Raw genomic sequence first — 8,641 nt, 5'->3', positions numbered from 1 at the left:
AAAAAAAAAAATCAGACCTCCCAAATTTAAAGACCCAGTCCAAAAAAGGGAATCTGAGATGAATACACACGTCTCAGATGAAGAAATGCAAACAGCAAATAAATATATGAAAAAAGGTTCAATATCACTGGTCATTTGAGAGATGCAAATTAAAACAACACTGAGATTTCATCTTACCACAGAATGACTGTTATCAAGAAATCAACCAATAACAAATGCCGGAGGGGTTGTGGGGAAAAAGGAACTTTTCTCCACTGTTGGTGGGAGTCTAGACTGGTGTGACCATTGTGGAAATTAATGTGGAGATTCCTCAAAAAACTAGGACTGGAAGTCTCATTTGACCTAGCTATTCCCCTTCTGTGTATCTTCCCTGTAGAATTAAAAACATCATACCACAGCAATATATGTGCACCCATGTTTATAGCAGCAAAATTTGTAATAGCTAGATCTTGGAAACAACCCAAATGCCCATCAACTGAGGAGTGAATAAAGAAGATGTGGTCTTTTTTACGCAATAGAGTACTACTCAGCCATAAAGAAGGATAAACTTGAGACTTTTATAGGTAAATGGATGCAACTTGAGACCATACTCATAAGTGAAATAAACCACAATCACATGTGCAAACATCATATTGTCTCTCTAGTGTGAGAAGCTGAAAAAGTAAATAAGATCCAAAATGTGCAATAGATATTATAAAATGGGAAGAAGTTGTTGAAAAGAAAAGAGAAATTGGGATGGGGGAAAAAAGAAAAGAAGGAAGGGAAAGCAAAGAAAAAAATATATAAACAAGATAATTAAGATAGTTATACTACTAATTTCTCTTGGTCCATTGAAAAGAAAGGTTTGTGCTAATATTGTTTGGACAATTAAATACCTATATCTTGTACTCTGTGTAACCAATTTAAAGATAACAATATGCAATAGGTTAACCATTGTTACCCTCCTATTGCCTTGTTTTGAGATTTTGTGTGTTTTTTCCTCTTTAAAATAATAAAAAAAAAAGATTGCTTGCCATGCCTGAGGACTCCAAGCAGCCCTCAGAATAGTCCCATGTGTGAAGACCTCAGCCTGGCAGCCCACAGCGTGAGTGAATGGGTCACTTTGGAAGTGGACCTTCCTGCCCCACTGGAGCCTTCTGATTGATGATTAAGCCCCTGGTGGCATTCTCTCTTCAACCTCATAAGAGAGGCCAAGTCAGAACCACCACAGCCCAACCACTCCTGCCATCATGACCCAGAAAAAGTGTGAGAAGTACTAAGTCTGGGGATGACTAGGTAACCAATACAATTACCCACAGATATGCCGGCTTTCAGAACAACTCTCAATGCATAGTTGAGCTTCAGCCAGAAGTTTTATCTTTTCTGGGGAAAAAAAATGAAAATAGTAGTTAAGAATTCTCTTGGTAGACCACCTTTCAGTAATTTCCCAAAAGGATGAAGACAAAGGCAGAAAGGGGAGGATCACGTGTACATCCTCCAGGCCTTTTAGAAAACATGGCGTTGTTCCTTTGGCTACATATATGTGAATCTATGAAAAGGCTGATATTGTAGACATCAAGGGAATGGGTACTGCTGAATATGAAAAATAAAAATGGAAAGTGAAATAGACGCAGTATATCAAAACATGGGATGCAGCAAGGCCGGTCCTTGGAGGCCAGGCTTGGTGGTACTCTTGAGGGGCAGAGGCAGGAGGATCTTGAGTATGAGTCCAGGCTGGGCAACTTGGCAACTTAGTGAGAACCTGTCTTGGAATTTGAGAAAATGAATAGAAGGGGCTGGGATGTACCTTAGCACTCAGCTACATGACAGAAGGAAACAATCTGCAGTGTTACCAGCATGCTGCTATCACTGTAAACAAGATAGTTAAGGGCAAGAGAATCGCCCTTGCCCTTGCCAAGAGATTTTTTTTTCATGCCAACAGTACATATTTATTATTCATGAGTGGTCAAGACTTAGAAGGGTTGTTATTATTAGCATAACCACATATGAAATATCACTTAGCAACATGGAGTGAAAAGGACAGTTATATATTTATATTAAAAAAATACACATACATACTCTCAAGTGCTTACCATACACTGCTACAAAAGCAGGGGGCATCAGGCTGCAGAAATTCTGCTATACATAACATGTTGAGGGGGCTGGGGACTTACCTCAGCGGCACAGCGCCTGCCTGGCAAGCACAAGGTCATGAGTTTGATTCCCGGTACCAGAAAAACAAACAAACAAAAGCATGTTGAAGTACCCCAAGCATAAAAATTGTACTTAAGTTGCAAAAATAAAGTTTCTTTCTTCAAACATTTGATCTGAGCTCAAGCAAATAATGAACACCAATGATTTTTATACAATTTCACACACTTGAAAACAATAAACATACAACAGTCAATAGCTGCGAAAACAAACAAACCCTGAGAATATGAAAGTTATAGGCATGAACAATGAATTTCATCCAAAGTAAAGTAAAGCAGATCTGTTTCATCCTGGCTCTCAGATATTTAAGAATCTTAATTTTATTAAAACCATAAATTAAGCCAGAACAAAATGATAAAAGAGAAAAATCATTAATGCATACAAGGAAGGCATCAATGCCCTTTAAGTTTCTTTATACACCTTCACTAATGCAAGAGCATCATTTACCTGAAAAACTGTGAGTCACAAACTGAAGAGTACTCATACAAAACTTTTTTCTTTTTTTTTCTTTAAAAAGTGCCACGTACCACACTTATCATTAAAACAAAAAAAACAACACAAATATACATAAAATAATGAAAAACTGTTTGTCTATCGTTTGTCAGTGAGGAAAGGCCAGAGTGATTCTTTAACTTCAATTCGAAATGGTGTTCGCTGACCAATGTCCAGGGTCTCCAATTTGGAGCAGTCAAGCTGAGCGTTTCTCGGACGTTGTGCTCCTATGACAGGGCTGTGAGTAATAGGTCTTAAGTGACTGCTGGAGAGGTTGAAGGCATCTGCATCGCACACGCCATTTCATACTTCATCATCTTCTCATTGCCAGACCAATGGAACGTTCCCTTGACTGACGGATGCAGCATCCTCCTCTCTGCCAGCTGTCGATACACAGTGTCCACATCCTTGACGTGAGTGGGAAACCCCTGCTGCCAGTGGTCCCTGTTTGCCGACGTGTTGCTGAACTGCACTTTATCAAACATGACAGTGACAGCACTTTCTTCAAGCTTTTCAACCTCCCCATATAGAACAGGGATTCTCAAAACAGCAGCTCCTAAATTATTCTCCAGGACGGCCTTTTCTCTTTCCAATTTCATTATGCCATACAAATTTAGGGGAGCTGGTATGTCTTTTTCCCTATAAGGTGGATTTGTTCCATCAAACACATAATCTGAGCTAATGTAGATGAGAAAGGCTCCAACTGCAGCTGTTTCCTTTGCTAAATTCCCAGAAGCATCCACATTAAGCTGAGAAGCGGTATCTGGCCGATTCTCCACAACATCTGGTCTTCTCTCTGCTGCACAGTGTGCTATGACATGAGGCTGAAAATCATGAATGCTGTGATGAACTGCTTCAGAATCCAGCAGATTAATCTGTTCAAATTTTGGCCTTGCTCTTCTAAAACCACAACCAACTGCATGCCAGTTGTTCTGCTGAAATGCTTTGTACACGGCTCTGCCAAGAAGCCCAGTGGCACCAGGACCCAGAACACGCCTGCTGGGGTGTTCACTTCCTTGTCTGCCAGTTGGCAATACCCGGGGGCAAAGTGGATGGACAGCTCTTTCTCCCGCCCCACCATGCCTGCCCGCCAAGAGAATTAATGTGTTTTTATTGACCATATTAAGGACTCTAAGAGCCCAGACAGCTTCCTGAAACATGCAAAGGAAAATAATCAGGAAAAGAAGGAAGCCAAAGAGAAAGGTCCCTGGCTTCAGCGCTAGCCTGCCCCCGCCCAGAGAAGCACACTTTGTGAGAACGGATGGGAAACAGCCTGAACACTGGAACACATTCCCTATGAGTTCATGGCATAAGCTGGGGACGTAGATCTGCATTCAGGGCCTAATGAGCAGCAAAAGTATTGTAGGTTCTGGGTTCAGTACCTAGTTCTGCTAAAAATAACATATGGTTCTTTGGATTATAAGTGTGAAAATCACCTAAACTTGATTTTCTTTGGGGGAGGGGTTTGTTTTTTGTTTTATTCTGTTTGCTTTTTGAGGTAGGGTCTCCCTTATGTAGTTCAGGGTGCCCTTGGACACACTATGTAACTCTGGCTGGCCTCAAACTCACAGTGACCTTCCTGCTTCAGCCTGCTGAGTGCCCAGCTTGTGTGTGTGTGTGTCCTCAGTCTGGGGAAGTAAATACATAGAGCAGGTTCTCATTGTACACAGTTGTGTCATGTTTTCTCTCTTCTGATTCCGTGTCTTTTTTGCTAAAAGATGTGAAGTGGCTTTTTTACAACAAATATCTACCCAATTGGTTAGAAATTGAGCAACTGTTTATGAAATATTTATATTGGCTTGAAGCAGTCATTCCAAATCACCATGGGAAAAAGCTGTATGAAAATAAAAGGAAGGCAATCTATGGCATTACAGTTATGCTAGGAAGAATTCATCACTGGAAAATATATTATAGCTAGATTTTAAGGATCAGGAATTTGCCTTTAAAGCCCTGTACTTGAATTTAATTTGTTTACAGCACACACAGGCATACAGCACACACACACACGCACACACACACACACACACTTTTCTCGAAGAAGCTGACTCAGCCAACGGCACACCTCGTTAGAGACGACTTTGAGGCTTCTAAGGTAAACAGGCAGAATAACTGATTGGGGAAATCTTTGGGAATTCTAGTTTTCTAATACCCCAAACTACCTGTGCCAGGTAAAGTAAGCTACTTGGGGTCCTAAGAATCAGTCTTCAGTCCTTGTCACCAGGAACTGGGAATCAACTCATTGTCAAAGAAGGGATGCCAGCACTGTGCCAAAGCCTCCCGCGACCTTCACTTCTTGGTTAAGCCAGACTGTGTCTTTCTCATGGAAATTTGTTTTAAAAGGAGAAGTCAAGTATCTCTTGGCTGTTTTGTACAACCTGGATTCATTTCTATTTTGCACGATAGGGCCCTTAATGTTCACAAGAATTAGCAGGAGACACGCTTCCTACAGGCTGGTGTTACATTTGTTTATGTCCAAGGAATCATCTTCAGTTAAAATAAACTAATTATTTGCAAACGTGATGTATATGAGTGTGCGTGTGTGTGCAGACCCAGGCCCCAAACATCAGCACATCCTTCTGGAGGAGTCTCTCTTTTTCAGCATATTTTCATGAGACAATGACCTGCGGAAAGTTAAGATGCCTGAGAATAAAAGCACAGAGAGGAACAAACAAACAAAAAAGACTGCTTAACTCCTTAGACATAGTGTATACACACTTCAGGGGAGGCTAGCGAGACAGAGTTCTGACCAGGAGAAGGTCACCCTCTGCTCATCGTCCTTTAGACGCACCGAGGCATTCTCTTTTTTTATTATTACTTTTTTAAATAACATTGCAACATTCTCATTAGGCGTCACTGAATGGCAGCCCGTTGGGAGCATACTGTGCTCCGTCCCCTCCTCCCCTGTGTCTTCTATGGGTTCCTCCCGAGAGGGTCACTAGAGATGCACCCGGTGGGAGGGCCACGTGTCCCTTTTTTCTTTGAGTTTGTGGGTACTGCATTAGCTGCTATAATGAAGTACCATGGACTGGGTGGCTTAACCAACAGTAATTTATTTTCTCACAGTTCTGGAGGCCAGAAGTCAGATATCAAGATGTCAGCAGGACTTGTTTCCTCTGAGGCCTCTCTTCCTGGCTTACACATGGCTGCCTTCTGCTGTGTCTTCACATGGTCTTTGCCATGTATATGTTGGTGTCCAGATGTTCTTTCTTTCTCTTTCTTTCTTTCTTTCTTTCTTTCTTTCTTTCTTTCTTTCTTTCTTTCTTTCTTCTTTCTTCTTTCTTCTTTCTTCTTTCTTTCTTTCTTTCTGGACACCACTGGTACTGGATTAGGGCCCACCCTAATGATTTCATTTTAACTTAATTATTTATTGATTTATTACAGTACTGGAATTGAACCCATGACCTTCACACTGAACTACATTTCCAGCCCTTTTTACTTATTTATTTTTGAGACAGAATCTTGCTAAGTTGTCCAGGCTGGGCTTGAACTTGGAATTCTCCTGCTTCAGCTTCCCAGAGTACTTGGATTATAGGGCTGTTCCGCCATATCTGCCTTTAATTACCTCCTTAAAGATCCCTGTCTTCAAATAAAGTCATATTCTGAGGTAACATGAAAGTTTTAGATAGACAGTTCATTCCATGACAGGTGGGTAAACCTTTCCTTAAAACTGTAGAGTCGGATTAGAGCAGTAATAACAATCTGTATGTGTAATCCCCGATCATGTTGCTATGACCCCAGGAGGGGTGGAAAGGCATATGTTTTACTTCTTGACTGAAAATCATAGTATATGATTTACTCTTGATTCCAAAAAATCAAGAAATAGAAGTTAAGAATACTTTTTGAAGCCAGGTGTGGTGGTGTGTTGGTATTAACTGTGGTGACAGGTCCCGAGAACAAGGTGCTTGTGGATGAAAAGGTAACTAGAAGAGAAACAACAGAGCTAGAAGTCCGGGATCGAGGGGCTTACAGCCTCTGGGACTGCAGCCACCCTCATCACCCATCTCAATCACCTTTCTTAGAAACCAGAACATCACTCAGACCAACAGGAGTAATTCACTATCCCTTTCTATTCCTGCCTCTCAGCTGATAGTAACCATCCTGGGGAGAGCCTCCCACACCCCGCACCACGTGCACTCAGCACGGCCGGGGATCACAAGCCGACCGTCAGTAATCAGTTCATTAGCAGTCACAGTCCTTTCCCCACAGTGGTGTGGTGGTGCTGTAATCCCAGCATTCAGGAGGCTGAGACAGGCGAATAATAGCCAGTCTGGGCTACACAATGAGTTCAGGGCCAGCCTGAACTACATAGTTAGACCTTGTCTCAGAAAAACAAACTAACAAACAAACAGTAATAATGGCTACATAAATAAGATGTTAAAGAAAAACATTAGTGAAGTAAAAAAGGGAGGGGCATATTATGCTTTCCATAACACCAGAGAAGATAAAAGCAGAGCAAGATTAATCCACAGAGCAGAGAATAGTAACATCAAGGAAGAATAAAAAACAGAAAGCATGAAATAATGCCGAATGTGGTGGAGCACACCTGTAGTCCAGCCCTTGGGAGGCCGAGGCAGGAGGATTGCTACAAGTTTGAGGCCAGCCTGGGCTACATAGTGAGTTCAGGGGTAGCCTGAACTACACAGTGAGACCCTGTCTCAAAAAAAAAGATGATTATTTCAAATATATTGGTTTAAAACAATTCATGTAAATATTAAAAACTCTTCTGTGGAAAGAATAATTAAAACATTAACAATGTTTTCAAGTTGAACTATCAGAAGTATTCTATTTAGCAGTGCTAGCTTCCAGGGAGAGAGGCTAGAAAGAGCAGAAAAGAGAGGAAGGGAAATTACTTTCCATTTTTGTACCCTTTTTTTTTTGACTTTTTGAGACAGGGTCTCGCTCTGCAGTTCAGGCTGGACTTGAGCTCACTTTGTAGCTCAGGCTGGTCTCAAACTCGCGACGATCCTCCTGCCTCAGCCTCCCAAGTGCTGGGATTACAGGTATTCGCCACCACACCTGGCTATACATTTTGAGTTGTATTATATGTCGCTTATTCAAAACAACAGATACATGAAATTAAGCCACACCTCACAGGTGTTTTATTAAATAGCTGTTTCATAATGATACTGAATTTATTTGCCATGTTTATATATTTGCCATGTTTATTGTATGAAAGCCATAAACTTTCAAGCACTAAATCACATTGTATTGAAATATATAAAGCCAAAATAGAAATACACTGGATGGTGGTGCACACCTGTAATCCCAGCACTCAGGACGCTGAGGCAGAAGGATCACTGTGAGTTCAAGTCCAGCCTGGGCTACAAAGTAAGTTTAAGGCCAGCCTGAATTGCCTAATGAGACCCTGTCTCAAAACAGACACACACACACAAAGGAAAAGAAATACAGTGGAAAACTATCAGAAATATAATGGTTGTAGGAAATGGTAATGTAACTCACCAGTCTTTGGCAGACAAAGTAAGGAAAAAATACTATGGAATAAAGGTTTAGAGAATTCACTTTTTCTTCTTTCATTTCCTCCTTCCCTCTTCCTTGTTCCCATCCCCATTTGAATATTTGCTCCCTGTTTCACAATATCTATGGGAATTTAAATAATAATAAGATCATTGGTTAATTAGTCACTCATTCAACAAATATTTATTGACTGTTCATGATGTGTGCCAGGCCCTTTGCTGAATACCAGGAAGATATCAGCCATAAATATATCAGAAGTTAACAGAAAGCCTTCATCCTCCTGGTGCTTGTGTTTAAATGATATTTATTGAACTTTGTATCTCATAAATGGAGAACACACTTGTTTTAATTAATGCCAATAAGACATTTATGAATATAGGTCAAATATTAGCCTTTGAGGGAAATACCAAATTCTCCAAACTCAGAATTATACTGACCGTATCCTCTAACCACAAGAACCTGGCTCAAAAAAAAGGTTAAAAGG

At 40.8% G+C, this 8,641-nt stretch overlaps 1 pseudogene; it reads right to left on the bottom strand.

Annotated features, from left to right (window-relative positions):
- Positions 1-2,382: 2,382 nt before the first annotated feature.
- On the bottom strand, positions 2,383-3,763 carry LOC102010572 (annotated as a pseudogene).
- Between the last annotated feature and the right edge of the window lie 4,878 nt (positions 3,764-8,641).

Source organism: Chinchilla lanigera, unplaced genomic scaffold, assembly GCF_000276665.1.
Source record: "Chinchilla lanigera isolate Chin_1 unplaced genomic scaffold, ChiLan1.0 scaffold00066, whole genome shotgun sequence".
NCBI lineage: Eukaryota > Metazoa > Chordata > Mammalia > Rodentia > Chinchillidae > Chinchilla > Chinchilla lanigera.
This window is presented reverse-complemented; position numbering and strand designations above follow the sequence as displayed.